The sequence below is a fragment of the Rosa chinensis genome, chromosome 1 (assembly GCF_002994745.2).
Source record: "Rosa chinensis cultivar Old Blush chromosome 1, RchiOBHm-V2, whole genome shotgun sequence".
In the NCBI taxonomy this organism is placed as follows: Eukaryota; Viridiplantae; Streptophyta; class Magnoliopsida; order Rosales; family Rosaceae; genus Rosa; species Rosa chinensis.
Genome location: NC_037088.1, coordinates 64311971 through 64330641, shown reverse-complemented (window position 1 = coordinate 64330641; position 18671 = coordinate 64311971). Strand labels below are relative to the sequence as shown.

The window sequence follows — 18671 nt, the reverse complement described above, 5'->3', positions numbered from 1 at the left end:
CATTACTTTCTGTTAGCAGCAGCTGTCCAGTAGCTAGTCGGAGAAAAATGGCATGGTTGGTACGGACACATTGACACATATGCAACTAACTTGTCATACACATATACACACCTACTAATTATACGATACTATGAAGTATTGAAAGTTTTTTTTTTTTTTTTTAACTTATAAAGTATTGAAAGTTAAACTTGGATATTAATTATTGGATTACATATTGCCTTGTGATATTTTCCATGTAATAGTTCTTTCTCTCGAGCTATTTCAAGTTTGATTTCAATCCATGAAACACCCGGCCCCAACAAAAATGTGTTTCTTTCCTCCAGGTGATAATTTGATTGTATCATCACCACAACCAATTAATCTATGAGAACCGTGTTAATGGAGTTATTGAGTTATTTGATTTTTAGTTGTAACATGTTTGAGTTCTCAATATTGTTTATCTAAATAATTCCGACCAGTGTCACAAGCTGTCTTTATTTAGCAAATTCCAAAAAGATAGCAACATCACGAGTCGCCAATCCTTAAGATGTCATAAAGATCCTTATAATTGAAACTCTCCATATATAATTGGCAGAAATATGATTGGTAATGACTTGTTAATCGTCAAGATCTAATAATCAGTGTAAATTTATGAAAATAAATAATATTACACAATCGATACTAAAATCACCCTCAACATGGAGATAGTTTTGAATTAGGTGGTCGGACAACAAAAATTATGACACCTACCAATAAGAAGACACAATGTGACCTTCCATTGAGGTACAGTTGTATGATAGGCCAATAAGAACATACCAAGTATATAATTCTAAAAATAAAGTGAATATTTTAAAATCTATAGTGCTTCGGAGTATTGAAACTCTGAAAATTGAAACTCTCATTTCAATTCAATATATAGAGACGCCATTAACATTAACTAATTTAACAACTCATGTATTTGGAGCCCTATAGAACTTTTGAATATTTTCAAAGTCTATACAATAATCTAGTAGAGTAAGTTGTGACTATGGTCTGTTAGATGTGAATACATTCTTGATCACATTTCAATGTGTACAATACGCACACCGGTACATGTTAGCACGACCCACACCTAGCCTTTTAACGGCCAAACTTCAAAGCGATTGTTTTTCACTTATCTTTAATTAACTCTTTCTTTTAGAAACCCTAACTTAATTACCTGGCATAGAAGACTTCTCGTACAAGGAAAAGGATTAAGGATCCCATTCCTATAAGGAAAATGATAGTTACTTGTTCACTACTCTTTGATTAACCCTAACCCTCAAGGAAAAGGAATTCAAGTTGACCTCATTTTCCTATAAATAAGGCAGAAATGGAAACCAGAGCTCACTCACTTCACTCCCAAAACAACCATCACAATGGAGAAGGGAAGGCTCATCCGTCTCAATGATCATTGGGTCTCGATTGCTATAGACAATCTTGATTCTTTCGGGCATGTTGGGTACCTGGACTTCAAGTTTCTAGATCAGGTTTTACCCCATTGCTCCACAGACCAGTTGGTTCACATCAAGAAGAGCACAAAAAATACAGATCTGACTCCGATCACCCATAAGATGTGGAAGAAGTCCTTCGAGAGAGAGTTCGGTGGCAAAGCCACTGATAAGGTGATCGAAAAGATGAAGATCAAGAAAGTGAATTACAAGTGGTCGGAGTTGTACCAGGCCAAGTCCAAGAGAGTGGAAAAGGCCGAGAAAGAAGTCGGTGAAAGATTGAAGAAGTTGTATGAGAAAGAAGTCGCCCAGAAACAAAGCCGGCGAGTTAGGGTTTTGGACAAGGTTCCACCTTCTTTGTCAAGCAATAAAAGAATTGGCTCCAACAAAGGGAGCAAACAGTAGAAAATAATACTTTGATTTTAGGGTTTCAATAATAATTCTATTCATCCCACAAAGGGGTATATATACAAGGACAAGAGGAGTAGTCTAACCCTAATAGGAAACAATCATTCCTATAATTACATGATAACCTAAATAAATAAGAATCATAATTACATAAGATTTACAGCTATTCTACACTCCCCCTCAAGTTGGTGCATAGATATCTATCATGCCCAACTTGTCAACTGAGCTGTCGAATATCTTCCTGGACACTCCTTTAGTAAGAACATCAGCTAACTGCTCTTCTGAGTTTACAAATGGAAAACGAATAACCTTTCTGTCAAGATTTTCTTTAATAAAATGACGGTCAACCTCCACATGCTTTGTCCTATCATGCTGAACTGGATTATGTGCAATCTCAATTGCAGCTTTATTATCACAATGCAAATCCATAGGTTGTCTAAGCTTGTAACCTAGATCTTTCAGGACATTACGAATCCATAACATTTCACAGACTCCATGTGCCATACCTCGAAATTCAGCTTCTGCACTTGATCTGGCCACAACTTTCTGTTTCTTGCTACGCCAAGTGACAAGGTTTCCTCCTACAAAAGTGAAGTACCCAGATGTAGAACGCCGGTCAGTTTTATCACCAGCCCAATCTGCATCTGTGTATCCCCCAACTTCCAATTCATCCTTTTTCTCAAACAGTAATCCTTTACCTGGCGCCATCTTCAAATACCTCAAAATCCGAAAAACTGCATCCATATGTTCTTCACTAGGACAATGCATAAACTGACTGACAACACTCACAGCATAAGCAATATCAGGTCTAGTATGTGAAAGATAAATCAACCTTCCTACAAGACGTTGATACCTTCCTTTATCAGTTGGAATTTGATCAGGATAAATGGCAAGTCTGTGATTCATCTCAATGGGTGTCTCAATTGGACTGCAGTCCAGCATCCCCGTTTCAGTAAGTAAGTCAAGAACATACTTCCTTTGTGACAGTGAAATTCCCTTCTTAGACCTCGCAACTTCAATACCCAGAAAATACTTCAGTTGCCCCAGATCCTTCATTTCAAACTCCTTTGACAGATACTTTTGTAACTCATTCATCTCTTTCGGATCATCCCCTGTAACAATCATGTCATCAACATACACAATAAGAGCTGTAATCTTACCATTCTTGCGCTTGATAAACAAGGTATGGTCAGAATTGCTCTGTCTGTACCCAAAGGCTCTCATGGACTTTGAAAATCTCCCAAACCAGGCTCTTGGAGATTGCTTCAGGCCATACAAAGACTTCTTCAATTTACACACCTTGCCAACTTCACTTGGGTAATTCTTAACACCTGGGGGCACATCCATGTACACTTCTTCTTCCAAAATCCCATTAAGAAACGCATTCTTCACATCAAACTGGTGTAAGGGCCAATCTTTGTTTGCTGCAAGTGAGATTAGAATCCGAACAGTATTGATCTTTGCCACAGGTGCAAAAGTTTCCTCATAATCAATCCCATAACGTTGTGTGTATCCTTTGGCAACCAACCTCGCCTTGTATCTATTAATAGTTCCATCTGCATTAAGCTTCACAGTAAATACCCAACGACACCCTACAGTCTTCTTTCCAACCGGCATAGGTACTAGTTCCCATGTTGCATTCTTTTGAAGAGCTTCCAATTCTTCATTCATCGCCTTTGTCCATTTTGGATCCGTCAATGCATCCTGCACGTTACTAGGAATAGATACAGTAGATAATTGATCAATAACAAGTGCATGTGACCCAGAAATCCTATGGTTAGACATAAAATTAGCTATAGGGTATTTAGCTTTGGCTTTGATATCTGGTTCATATTGTTTCTTAGGAATTCCTTTGGTAACCCTTTGTGATTTCCTAAACTCAGAAGATTCATTAAAGTTTAGGGGTACCTGAGGAGGATCATTCTGACCGGGATCTTCAGTTGGTGATGTAGAAGGGGGAATATCTTGTGTGTGAGCTTCAGATACTTCTTGATTTTGATTCAAACTATCCAGAAAAGTCGTCTCTTCTGTCTCGGAATTCACAACACTCTGTTCGGCAGTTACATTTTCTGTTTCGGAATTCACAACACTCTGTTCGGCAGTTACATTTTCTGTTTCGGAATTCACAGCACTCTGTTCGGCAGTCGCATTTTCTGGTTCGGAATTTACAATGCTCTGTTCGGCAACTGCATTTTCTGTTTCCAAATTTTTTCTACCCTCAAATGTATCCTCCAAATTTTCCAAGTCTTCAAAGACATCAAAATCAATAATAGAACGAGAATTCCCTTCACAACCTCTCTCCCCCTGAAGGGAAGACTGAGAAGCTCCCCCTGAGTAATAAGGCTCGGATTCACGAAAAGCAACATCAAGAGAGACATGTAAAGTGCCAGTAAGGGGATCATAACATCGATAACCCTTCTGGAAGTCAGCATAACCAACAAATATACACTTACGGGCACGGGGATCAAGCTTGTTGCGTTGAGGCTTGGGAATATGAACATAGGCTGTGCACCCAAACACCCGGGGCTCCAAATTAGGCATAGAAGGAATGGTCAAAAATGTATGAAGCTTCTGATGAGGATTCTGAAACTCAATCACCCGTGAAGGAGTACGGTTGATAAGATATGCTGCAGATTTTACTGCTTCTCCCCAATAGGACCGAGGAACATTCATGCCAAATAAGGAAGCACGAACAACTTCCATCAACTGCCTGTTCTTCCGTTCTGCTAACCCATTCTGTTGAGGAGTATAAGAATTGGAGGTTTGATGACGAATTCCATGTGACCGGCAAAACTCAATCATAGGGCCATTCACAAACTCTCCACCATTGTCAGACTGAAACACTCGGATGGATTGTTGATACTGAGTTGCCACCATTTTGTGAAATTCGATAAACATTCCAAATACATCTCTCTTATTCTTCAGTAATGACACCCATGTCATGCGAGTGCAATCATCAATAAACGTTACAAAATACCGAGCTCCAGAAAGAGAAGGAATCTTTGCAGGACCCCAGACATCAGAGTGAATTTTCATAAAAGGAACAGGACTTTTATGAAGACTTGGTGAATATGAAATACGGTGGCTCTTGGCCAGTTCACAAATGTCACAATGGAAATCCAAATCACTGACAACCGAAAACAAATGAGGTTGCAGCTTCTTAAGATAACTAAAAGATAGATGACCTAAACGGCGATGCCATAACCATACTGCTTCCTTTGCATTCTCTACCCCATTAATCTGATTAGCTTGCCCCAAAAGATGCTTCTGGTTTTCTCCAGTCTCTGTCAGATCCAGGTAGTATAATTTTCCCCTTCTAACACCATAACCAAGAATCCGCCGAGTCAGAATGTCCTGAAACACACAGAAAGATGGATAGAAGGTCACAATACATGCAAGTGCTAAAATAATCTGACCAACAGATAGGAGATTATAAGCTAGTGAGGGAACAACTAGGACAGATTCAAGGGTTAAGGTATCAGATACAACAATAGAACCTTCTCCGGTGACCGAAGTTGGAGTACCATCAGCAGTAGAGACAATATTTTGAGAGGAACGTCTAAGGTTTTTCACAAGACTAGGGTCATTGGTCATATGATCAGATGCACCTGTATCAATTATCCATGTATTATTCAAAGTAGCCTTACCCTTCATACCTGACTGCGCTACATTAGCGGAGGCATTGTCGAGATGCTCTTCCTCTATAGTAGCAATAGCCGCCTTGCCCGGATTCTTTCGCGGTTTCCTGGTGAAGTCCCACCAATCAGGGTAGCCAATCACTTCATAGCACCGCTCCTTGGTATGACCTACTTCCCCACAGACAACACATTTTTTGTTTGCGTATGGGTTTGCGTTGTCATGGGGACGGCGTGGAGAAGGACTTGAGAAGCCTGGAGGAGGACCTGGTCGGCGTTGAACGGCCATAACAGAAGATTCTGTAGGTACCGAACTCCCCATAGCTTGTTTCTCTGATTGCACCTTGCGAATGTAAGCATAGCTCTGCTCCAAGGAGAATTTAGGCTCCTTGCGTAGGATTTCTCCACGCACCTGATCATACTCTGGGTCAAGTCCACTCAAAAACAAGTGAACACGCATCCGGGACATTGCTGAAGTTTCTTGAACAACAGCTGCAACATTATCATGTTGAGAGGCCACCCTTTGATCAATCTCCTGGAACATTGCCACTAACTCATTGTAGTAGGTCGGAATGGGCTTTCCATTCTGCTTTGCTTCAAAACACTTTTTGTTCAACTCAAAGATTCGGGTTTCATCAGAATCATCATAAAAGGTTTTCTCTACAGCTTCCCAAATATCTTTCGCAGTAGGGAGACGAATATACCGGTTCATGAGAGAGGATTCCATGGAGTCAATTAGCCAACTTTTCACCTTTTCATTGTCCGTGGCCCAAGCTTCATACTCTGTAGAATTCATGGCGGGTTCAGCCTTTACTCCGGTCAGATAACCAACCTTCCCTCGTGCTCCAATGCGCATTCTCATAAGAGGAGCCCATATGGTGTAGTTGGATTCATTCAAGACAACACTTGTGGGGAAAGCAGAGTTGTCTTGTTGGGTGGTGTAGTGGTGATGGATGATCGGTGAGGATGACACCATTGTCTTCTCGGGATTTGAATGTTCGCCTTCAATTGCAGGTCCAGCCATTGAGGAATTTGGGGTTTGTTTGTTTTTTTTTTTTCAGGTTTGGTTTTTCTAGGATTTCAAAAAATTCAGGGATGGCTTGATTTTAATGGTGGTGGTACGCAGCGGTTTGTGGTGTGCTTTGGGATTCAGGATTCAGGATTCAGGATTCAAAGGATGCAGGCAAGTTCAAAGGATTGAACCTGCTCTGATACCAAGTAGAAAATAATACTTTGATTTTAGGGTTTCAATAATAATTCTATTCATCCCACAAAGGGGTATATATACAAGGACAAGAGGAGTAGTCTAACCCTAATAGGAAACAATCATTCCTATAATTACATGATAACCTAAATAAATAAGAATCATAATTACATAAGATTTACAGCTATTCTACACAAACTGCATGCTGAACAGAGTGAGGAAAAACTATCGAAATAGTCTGGAGGTCAGAAATATTGAAGCTATGAAGATGAAGAGAACTGCTGCCAAGTGTTCCGGTTTGATCAAAAAGCCAAGAACAACTAATCAAGCTATGAACGTCTTTTGAAGCATTGATCAATCTTGGTGGTGGCTTTTAATCTTCCCTATAGCTAGTAAAGAATCCAAAGATTAACATTTGTTGTTGATTTCAAGAAAGAAAAAAAAAAGAATCAACGTTTGTTCTTGTTTATCTTCGTTAATCTTGTTCATCTCTTTCTATATGTAAATTAACTTGTGATTGATGAAATATAAAGTTATTTTTTTAATGATAATTTGGTCTTTAGTTGATCTTGATCATATAATCTGTTGCTTTTGGTCTGATCAATATTGGTTCTCTTTTCCATTACGCATTCACAATACCGAATCTAATGAAAAATTAGACCTAAATTAAAGAAAGGGTCTATAATGATATCTTGCCTTTGGTCTGGTGATCAGATATTTTAAGGAAACAAACCATTGGGCTGTCTTCTGTTGATAATTAGTAACCCTTCTTCCATTCCCATTAGGACTTTTGGTCGGATCCCTTGCCGCCACCATTAGACTAACGACTTCTACGATTCTCTTAGTATGATACTAAATTGTCGACAAATCTTCCATACAGTAGTTTGATAATCAAAAATTTATGATACTATGAAGTATTGACACTAGTGTTGGATAACATATTGTTTATGATATTTTTCATGTAATGATCCTTTATGATCACCTGATGAGCTATTCCAATTATTCCAAGTTTTACAATTTCCATCCGTAAAACACCCCAACAAAAATATGTTCTTTCCTTGCAATAATATATCATCACCACGACCAATTAATCTATGAGAACCATGTTTGCATGACACCCTTTCATAGAGATGGTTATTTATGCTAAAGGAGTTATTAAGTTATTTGATTTTTAATTATGTCATATTCGAGTTAAATCTGAATAATTTCAACCGGTGTGCAAGCTATCTTTGTTTAAAGATCCTTAAATTCTCCATAATAGGCTAAATTGTGATTGGTATAGAGATAGATAGTCATATAGTAGTCACTTGTTAATTTTCAAGATCTAATAATCGGTGCAAATCATCAGAATAAATAATGTTACCCGATTGGTACTAAAATCACCCTCATCATGGAGCTCTTGTATTAGGCGGTCGGACAACAAAAATTGTGACACCAACCACTAAGAAGACTCCCTATTACCTTCCACTGAGGTATAGTTACATGATATGCCAATAAGAAGATATCAAAGTATATAATTCTAAAAATAAAGAGACTCTCTTTTAAAAATCTATTGAAATTCTTCAATACATAAAGACAGACACGGTTAACAATAATTAATTCAACAACTCATATCTTTAGTGCCCTGTACAACTTTTGAGTATTTTCAATGTTTATACCAGAGAATATTCCAGTACAGTAAGTTCGAGTGTTCGACCCATAGTCCAGTGTGTACCCTAGTAACAATACGCACACCAGTGCATGTTAGCAGAACCGGCACCATTTAACGGCACAAATTTAAACCGCCAAATGTAATTCTTCCAAGTCTTCAAGTTCTTCTCCGAAGTCCTCCCCACAGAATTGAGTTTTGGATAAAACGATTATAGGACTGTTTATGCTTTTTTCTTCTTCTTCTATTTCTTAAAGGATTTGATAATTCAGTATAAGCTATAGGTTTGTACTAGCAATTATCAAACTCGTAATTTCGATCCAGAACTGTCAGGAATTTTGATGATGAATCTGATAGGAGTTTATGAATTATGAAACTGAATTCATATGCTAAGTACTTTTGTTAATTACCTCTCTAAGTACTATAAAAGTACTTGTTATTTAGTTGTGGAATGTAGTGTGTTGACTAGTTCAGATCTTATTTTGGTATGTGGTGACTTGCAGGAGAAAGCCGATGCTCTCAAAAAAGAGAAGGGACTGGAGAATCAGATAACTGCCGGTTCAGAGTCTCTAGAGACTGAATTTCAGAAAGTATGAGAGTGATATTCCCAGATTTTAATAGCCTTATATCATTTTTGTTTTGGTCTGATGAGTCTAAGTTATACTACTGTTGAAGGAGGATAGTGGCAGAAGAGATGGGGATAATGATGCACTCCAATGTGAAGTACTCCAATTTGAAACACAAGAGCTGGATGTATTCTTGGTAAACTAAATTTCTACTGATGAAGTTGGTAAATACACCTTCAAGCAATTGCTGATAAGGCTAAATCTCGTCCTGTTAGTTGGCAAGGCAAGTTGTTGTCCATGGCGGGCCGTGTTCAGTTGGTTCATGATGTATTTCAGAGTTTTCTTATTCATAGTTTCTCTGTGTACTTGTGGCCTTCTTCACTATTGAAACATTTGTCTACATGTGCTCGAAACTTTATTTGGTCTGGAGATTTATCAAAAAGAAAACTTGTCATCGTTTCTTGGCAGCAGGTTTGTGTGCCAAAGAAGGAAGGGGGCCTTGGGCTATGTGATCTCAAGTCTCTTAACTTTGCAGCTCTGATATCTCTTAGTTAGTCTACTCTCACATCGGGTTCAATATGGAGTCGCTATGCATCTCAATGGTTTTCTATTTGCTGCAATATGAAATATCGGTATTTCAGGTCCTCAGTTTGGCATGGTTTAATGGCAGCTCTTCCTTTCATTTTTCAGAACTCCAAGTGGCTTATTGGTGATGGAAAGTTGGTGAATTTATGGATGGACAAGTGGTTGAATGCCCCCTTAATTGTAAAATTACAGGCTCTGAAGTTTCCCAAAAGTTTGATGAGTAAGGTGGAAAATTTTATTACCAATCAGCAATGGACCTTGCCCAGTGAATTTTCAATTTCGTTTCCGGTTTTGGCTGCTGAAATTCTTCAGATTCTACTACCAATTGAACCTGAAAGTGATGTATTAATTTGGGAGCCTTCAAGCTTAGGTTCTTTCTCTTTTTCTGATGGATACCATCTAGTCCGACAATCATTTTCAAAAGATGAGTGAGTTTCTAAGGTTTGGCATTCTTTCATTCCACCACGGTTATCTTTACTAGCATGGCGCTTTTCCTATGATAAACTACCTACTGATGTGCAGCTTCAAAAACGGGGTATCCCAACAGTGTCTGTTTGCCAGCTTTGTACTTTTGGCTATATTGAGGATTCTACTCACTTATTTGTCACTTGCTAGTTTGCGCAACGTGTTTGGCAATGGCTAGCATGCTGTTTTGGGACTTTCTTACCAACTAGTGGCACTATTCACTACTAGAATTTACCCAATGAGTCACAAAATTATAGGTGACAAACCATAAATTTGTGACCTATTTTAAGAATGGGTCACAAAATTTCTAATTCCGTCACCCATACTTTTGTCCTTCAATCCAACAATGCTCCCCAATTATTGTGACAGAGGGCCTACAGTTAGTGACGAAAGTTTTCGACACTAATCAGTTTTTTTTATTTGGAGACTGTCCCATTCTCCTAAAGCCAAAGCGCGGGAAAGAAAAAGAGCCAAAGCCTCTTGAATAAAACTTTTGGGCCTGGGAGGGAAGTTTACCGCCATTCGGACCGGCCGAAACGTGACGTTTCAATAAAAAAAGAATAAATTGCCTTGGAATCTCCTCGCTTATGAAAGGAAAAAAAAAAAGTAAAATGGCATAAACTCACGCTCTCGAACCAGCCAGAACAATCACGCCACCGAGACCCAGAAATCAATCTCACGCTCTCAGTCATAAATCTTGAATTCCAGGTTAGTGACTTTCAACCCATAAACTCTAAATCTCAATTTCTCTCCTATGTGTGAAATGTGAAATTTTCTTTATATTTGTTATTGGGTCTTCAGTTTTCATTAATGGCATTGAGAAATCAATCTTGTTCGCTCTCAGTCGTATTAGCATTAGAATGGAGCTCTCATTCCTTCTCTCTCTCTCTCTCTCTCTCACTCTCCACTCAAATCCACTGCTTCTCTGATTCTGATTGTCAGCCCCAATTTGATGACATGAAGCGCAGCCTCAACCATTTCGAAATCTCCGACGACGAGTGGGAGGAGCACTCCTCCTCCTTCAAGCCCTCCCGCGTCCTCAAGAAGTCGAGCACCCCGACGCCGGCGGCAATCGAGTCATTCGCCTACCGGAAGCACCGAGTCTCTGACAACGAATCTGATTGCGTCGAGATTAAGGACGATTCGGACGACGATTGCGTGGAGATCAAGAACGATTTGGAGGACGACGACGTCGACGAGGAGGTCCGCCGGCCGGTGACGCGTGGACGGAGGTTTGTGGTCGAAGACGAGGATAGCGACGGGGATTGGCCTCCTCTTCGCTTTGGATTCGAGTCTCTCATTGCACCACCACCAAACCCTCTTCTTTCCCTTCTTCAATTGTTACTACTACTTCCAAATCCCAATCCATTTCCTCTATCTCACAATGCACTCACAACTCCAACTCATTTCGGCTTTACACATGCTCTACATCATCTCTCAACTTCCACAGGAGGCCAAATTCCATCTGGGTATGCTCCATTTCTTCTCCCTTACTTTCTTTTTCTTGGACCCAATTCGGATTGTTAATTATTTCTAACAAAACTACAGACATTTTTTTTCCTTCAGTTTGTTATGTTTAATCTGTTTCAGCTAAATCATAGTTTATGATATATTCTGAATTGGTCGAAAGAGAGTAGAGATTAATCAGTTAGCATTAGCTGTAAAACTCGACATTTGACTTGTTCATTGTTCTGAAATAATGCTGAAGAGAATGTTCTGAGATTGATGAGGTTATTGTGAGGTTGTTGTTATTGGTATTAAAATTATGTTGCTTATTGGAGAAGTTCGACTTTCTATACACTCTATTGCGGAATTGGGGCTCACTAGGTGCTATCTGTAACCAAAAATGGTTACATTTGAATGCAATTTGGGATTTGATGTGGCTTCTATTTGTCTTTGAAATAGGTTCCCCAGTTCTTCGTGTGGGTTTCACCGGTTCTTTGGCTACATCGTGTCTAAAGCTCGGGGACCACAGGTACATAGATTTGTAGTTCTTGTGTGTAGTAGCTCTTCTTTTAGCGTTTTTATATGGCAGTGTATTTAGAACTTAGTCTATAACCTATTTGACAAAAAGCAGATTAATTATTAATTGAAAGCATCAAGTAATAACTAATAACTTTAAAAGCCAAACATGGGAGCGTGTCTACCTTTCATGATATAATCAAAGGCTGGAAACTGCATTTCAATGTATGTTATGTGTGATCAAATCCATTTGGTCAATGTCATTGTTTATATGTTTTTTTTTTATTACAATTGTTTATATGTTTTTGTTTACTGGTTTTCAATATATTTTCAACACAACGTGCCTTTCATAGAAGTCTATGTTTATGGGTTTGAGATTTTTAGTCTGATTCGCTTCTTGTTCTTGTCTTGATTTGCTAGACCTTTTTTTTTTCTTTTTTAAAGAAAGAAAGAAAAGAAAGACATATGGAACGATTTAATTTTTCAGGGCAGTTGTTAATGTTATTAGTTTGTTAATCCAAACAACTTTAAGCTTTCATATTTTAGGTTTAGAAGGCAGAGATCAGGAAAAGCGAGTGGAGATACTTTGTTCACTACCTTGTAAGTTGATCAACTTCTCTCTCCATGCATGTATTAATGAATACTGAACCGATGGTGCATGTTATAGTGACAACATGTAGGTAACCAAAATAGCTTATGATGAAGATATTAATTGTTGTTTGTTTATTTTTTTTGCAGGGATGGAATAAAAGGTGAGTGTGCTCTATAACTTCTATTCTATTTCTATCCACATAAATTAAGCAATTAATAAGTATTAGGTGTTAATGGTGAAGAGATATAGGCCTTTTAAGCAATTAATTGTAAAAGTCTCCTTTTGATTTAGAACATTATATACTTTCATGTTACAATAATTAGTACAAGTTATGTACTGTGGTGGCATTTTAGCATTAAGAGTGGCAACTTGTTAGTGATATGTGTTGTCTCTATTCTTGTTGTTGTTGTAAGCTCAAGCTCTCAAAAGTCAAAATTACACTTTCCTTTTGTTTTCCCTTTCTTTGGTCTGATAGAGGAATTGCACTATGAGGATGAGGAAAACAGTGTTCAGAGTGATGTTGATAGTGACTTAGACTAAGATTTTAGGGAAGGTTTAAACTTTTTGAATATTGTTGTATGCCAAATTCTACTTTCAGGTTATTTATGAGTTTCAGTCAAATTTATGTTTTTGTTCTATTTTTGTCTTGTACATATTATCTTCATTCTTTATTATGACAGTTCAGTTTTGCATTATGAATTATTACAGCAAGGATCTGATAATTTATTAATTTGTCGCAGGATGTTGAAAGCAAAATCATTATTGATGAAGAAGACTGGGAATAAGCCATCTGCCAAAAATGTTACAACAGAGTTGCAACTAGAGCATCCCTCGCAACAACAGAAGAGGCAGCCACAACAGCCAGGAAATAGACAGCCACAAGACCCAGCAAAGAGACAGCCACAACAACCAGCAAAGAGGCAGCCACAACCACCACAGTTGCAGCAACTTGAGGCATCACAGCAGCGGCAACCACAACCACCACTACTAGCAAAACAACAATTACCCACGGATTTTAATCTGTGGGTAATAAGACTATCTCACACGGATTTCAGTGTGTGATAGCTTTTACCCACGGTGCACGCACAGATTGGTATTACCGTGTGGTTTGGAGGGGGGGGTAATGCTCATCAGCCACGGATTATGTTGTCCGTGTGAAATACTTACGTGGGCCCCACTATAATTCCACAAATATAAATTACCGGAATTAGCTGCAATCCGTGTGAACAACTCTATTTCACACGGATTTCTGTGCCAAATACGTACTTATCTCACACGGATTTCTGTGTCAAATACATACCTATCTCACACGGATTATTTTTTCCGTGTGAATATTAGAAGTGGGCCCCACTATCTTTCCGTAAATATAGATCACCGTAATGGAATGCATCCGTGTGAACAACTCTATTTCACACGGATTTCTGTACCAAATACGTACCAATCTCACACGGATTTCTGTGTCAAATACATACCTATCTCACACGGATTTCTGTGTCAAATCCTTTTACCCTAACTCTCACTGATTTCTGTGTGTAAAAGTAACAGCATGTTAAAAAAAAATTTCTGCTAATTAATTTGCAACCTAAACATAATAATACTTTTATTTTTATTCAAAAAAAATACTTTTATTTTTCTACAATTTAAATATATTACAAATATTTACAATAAAATGAACAAATCCACAACTCAATCGAAAATATTCAAACTTTACATTCATAGCAAGATATTTTTTTACATTTCATACCAATGCTAATTAGAATAAAAATTAGTACATGATCATCAACAATGCAAGTACTACTAATTTCATTGTCTGCCCAAGCTGCAACATTCCAAGTGAAATGTGAAAAGTTTGGATGAGAGCTTGACATAACCGAACTTTGTCTTCGATTACCGGTATTCGTCTGTATGGCAACCAAGACAATGTCATAGAGTAACACGTCTCAAGCAAATTGAAAATCAATATAGGTAGGTAGTTTCTGCAAGACCCACATTTGTGACAGTCCTACGATCATCATATCAAAATTACAAGTCTAACGGATGGTCCGATCTTCACATATCACAAATCGAACTATCAAAATCGATCGAAATTGTAAAATTCACAACTAAATCATACGATATCCAAAATTCACATGCTATATATCAAAATGATCGTATCGACATGTAGAATCTAAAAATGAGCAGAAACTTCTCTTGGGACCCCCAGAACTGGCCGAAAAAGGTCGCCGGAGTTACGGGCAGAGCCGCCGCCGACCACCTCCAATGGTGTTGGGGCCGGGCTTCTCCGCTTCGTTTCATCATTTTGAGAAACATTTATAACTAGCACGAAGTCAGAAAATGAGTAAAAGTGATCGAAAATTACCAAAACAGTCGGGTTTGGCCGGAAAAACTGCAGTTTCCAATAGATGCTCCGTTCAACGTAAAAACGGTTGCTTCGGGTCCGGTCCTTCTTTCTGCATGTTCTACTCCTTGATACTAGTTCAACAAACTAAAGAACTCGAGTTTTGGTGGCCGGAGATAGGAGAAATCTCGGTTTGAACCAAAACGGCCGAAAATGGAAACGTGGTTACCGCCGCCGATACAGGCCGTGCCGCCGCTCAAGGCTACCACAGGCAGCTGCACAAGGAAGATACGAAGCTGTAGGATGTGGTTTGGCGTCAAACGGTGGCCGGAGGAGGGAGAACGGAGCCGGAGACTCCATGCTCTGTTTTCAGCTCGGGGAGAGGAGAGAGAGAAATAGGGATCGATATGCTTCAGATTTGGATCAATATGCTCGTTATAAGCGGAATTGCCACGGATATCCGTGTGAAATACATTTACCCTTGCTACTGATATCCGTGGGTATGGCTCAGTAATCCACAGAAATCCGTGTGTAGTACTACGGGAGGGAAATTGAATTTATTCCAAAAAAGTGAGCGGGAAAAAAATTTACCACGAAAATCCGTGTGAGCTACATATCTGTTAGTATTTCACACGGATTTCTGTTGGTATTTCTATTTCACACGGATTTCTGTGGCTTTTAAGTACAGTAAATCCATGTGTGTTGTTATTTTGTGGAAAATTTTCTGGTTTTAAGTAGCATTATACACAGATATCTGTGTGTTTATAGTATTGCACACGGAAATCCGTGTGAAATACATTTACCTTTGCTACGGATATCCGTGTGTATGTACTTAAGAAATCCACGGAAATCCGTGTGTAATACTACTACGGGAGGGAAATTGAATTTATTCCAAAAAAGTGAGCGGGAAAAAATTTACAACGAAAATCCGTGTGAGCTACATATCTGTTAGTATTTCACACGGATTTCTGTTAGTATTTCTATTTCACACGGATTTCTGTGGCTTTTAAATACAGTAAATCCCTGTGTGTTGTTATTTTGTGGAAAATTTTCAGGTTTTAAGTAGCATTATACACAGATATCTGTGTGTTTATAGTATTTCACACGGAAATCCGTGTGAAATACATTTAAATTTGCTACGGATATCCGTGTGTATGTACTTAAGAAATCCACGGAAATCCGTGTGTAATACTACTACGGGAGGGAAATTGAATTTGTTCCAAAAAAGTGAGCGGGAAAAAATTTACCACGAAAATCCGTGTGAAATACATATATATTTACCACTGATTTTCGTGTGTATTTATCTTGGTAATATATAACTGTCATGTTAATTATTGTTTACACTGAATTCTGTCTCTATTCTATTTTTTTCACACAGAATTTAGTAGCTAATTTTTCATTTCACACAGATATTCGTGTGTTGCTCATTTCACAGATAATTCTGTAATAAACACTTGTTGTAACGGAATTCTGTAGCTAATAGAGTTTTTCACACAGAATTCTGTAGCGAATGGTTCTTTTCACACGGATTTCTGTGTGTGTTACTTATTTCACACAGATGTCTGTACCAAAAACCGGTCAACCCTTTAAACGCTACTACTTCCCTAAGGGGAGCCGACCCTTGAGGAGATAAAATTTCAGAAATTTTTACATTACTTGATATAGCTTCTAGCCATGAGAGCATGAGAGTTTACAGATCAAAAAAATAAGTTACGAGTGAGCGGTTATGAGCATATTAGTTTTATGTAGTCTTTAAATTTTAGGGTTGACCTACTAGATCGAAACCCAAACGACGACGAAAATAGCTGAAATTTTGAACACAACCATTTATTCTTATCATGATAACATCCTACGGTCGATTTTGATAAAGTCTATTTCCTACGCATTGTTGCTTATGGAAGGTATATTTTTCATTATAACTAATAAACTAGTTATACCACATTAGTAGACATATAAGAATTTTGTGCAATCCAAAAAATAAAAATAAAAAATTGATAAATTTGACATTACTCATCTATTTATAGCGTATTAATAGGTACGGTGTAAAAAAATTAACTCAATCTGCCGTTCTTTCAATATCAAATAAGTGGTGAACTTTATATACACATATACTTTTTCACACGGAATTCTGTAGCTAATTTTTCTTTTCACACGGATATCCGTGTGAATAGGTTTTAGTTTTTACACAGACATCAGTTACTGTTGTTTATTCACACGGATTTCTGTGTGTAGTCTCCTTTTTCACACGGAATTTTGTAGCTCATTGTTCTTTTCACACGGATTTCTGTGTTAACATTTCACACAGATATCTGTGTGTATTACTCATTACACACAGATGTCTGTACCAAAAACTGGTCAACCCTTTAAAGGCTTCTACTTCCCTAAGGGGAGCCGACCCTTGAGGAGATAAAATTTCAGAAATTTTTACATTACTTGATATAGCTTCTACCCATGAGAGCATAAGAGTTTACAGATCAAAAAAAAAAGTTAGGAGTGTGCGGTTATGAGCATATTAGTTTTATGTAGTATTTAAAGTTTAGGGTTGACCTACTAGATCGAAACCCAAACGACGACGAAAATAGCTGAAATTTTGAACACAACCATTTATTCTTATCATGATAACATCCTACGGTCGATTTTGATAAAGTCTATTTCCTACGCATTGTTGCTTATGGAAGGTATACTTTTCATTATAACTAATAAACTAGTTATATCACATTAGTAGACATATAAGAATTTTGTGCAATCCAAAAAATAAAAATTGAAAATTAATAAATTTGAGATGGGTATTTATAGCGTATTAATAGGTATGGTGTAAAAAAATTAACTCAAATTAAAGCCATTATTTCAATATCAAATAAAGTGGTTAACCTTATATACATCGATACTTCCCTAAGGGGAGTTAAACCACAAGGACATAAATTTTACAAAATTTTTACATTATTTGGTATACCTCATATTCATGAGAGTATGAGAGCTGACAGATCGAAAAAATAAGTTGCGAATGAGCGGTTATGAGCATATTAGTTTTATGTGGTATTTAGGGTTAAGGGTTGATATAGTAGATCGAGACCTAAACGATAACAAAAATAGCTGATATTTTGACCATAACTATTTATTCTAATCATGACAACATCCAACGGTCGATTTTGATAAAATCTATTTGCTCCACATTGTTACTCATTAAATGTATACTTTTCTTGACAACTAATAAACTAGTTATACCACATTAGTAGACATATAAGAATTTGATGCGAACCAATAAATCAAAATTGAAAATCAATAAATTTGACATTACCCATCTATTTATAGTGTATTAATAGATATTGTGTAAAAAAAATTAACTCAATCAGCCGTTATTTCGATATCAAATAAATGGTCAACCTTATATACACCTATATTTTTTCACACGGAATTTTGTAGCTAATTGTTATTTTCACACAGATATCCGTGTGAAAATGTTTTAGTTTTTACACAGACATCAGTTACTATTGTTTATGCACACGGATTTCTGTGTGTAGTCTCCTTTTTGGCTTTTTCACACGGATTACTGTTTCAACATTTGCACACGGAAATCTGTGTGTATTACTCATTTCACACAGAAATCTGTATCAAATACTTATTGTAACGGAAATCCGTCCCTCCATAATTCACATAACATAAAAAATTAATGATTTCAAAATAAACTAATTTATAATACATACAGAAATCCGTGTGAATTGGTTTTCACACAGATATCCGTGTGAAAATGTTTTTGTTTTTACACAGATATCTGTGACTGTTGTTTATGCACACGGATTTCTGTGTGTAGTCTCATTTT

At 37.6% G+C, this 18671-nt stretch overlaps 1 long non-coding RNA gene across 1 annotated transcript; it reads left to right on the top strand.

Annotated features, from left to right (window-relative positions):
- The first annotated feature begins 11426 nt into the window (after window positions 1-11426).
- On the top strand, window positions 11427-13494 carry LOC112188095. Its single transcript, XR_002931307.2, has 4 exons — window positions 11427-11934; window positions 12468-12521; window positions 12660-12673; window positions 13254-13494. It is a non-coding gene; the product is annotated as an uncharacterized LOC112188095 (long non-coding RNA).
- The last annotated feature ends 5177 nt before the right edge of the window (window positions 13495-18671 follow it).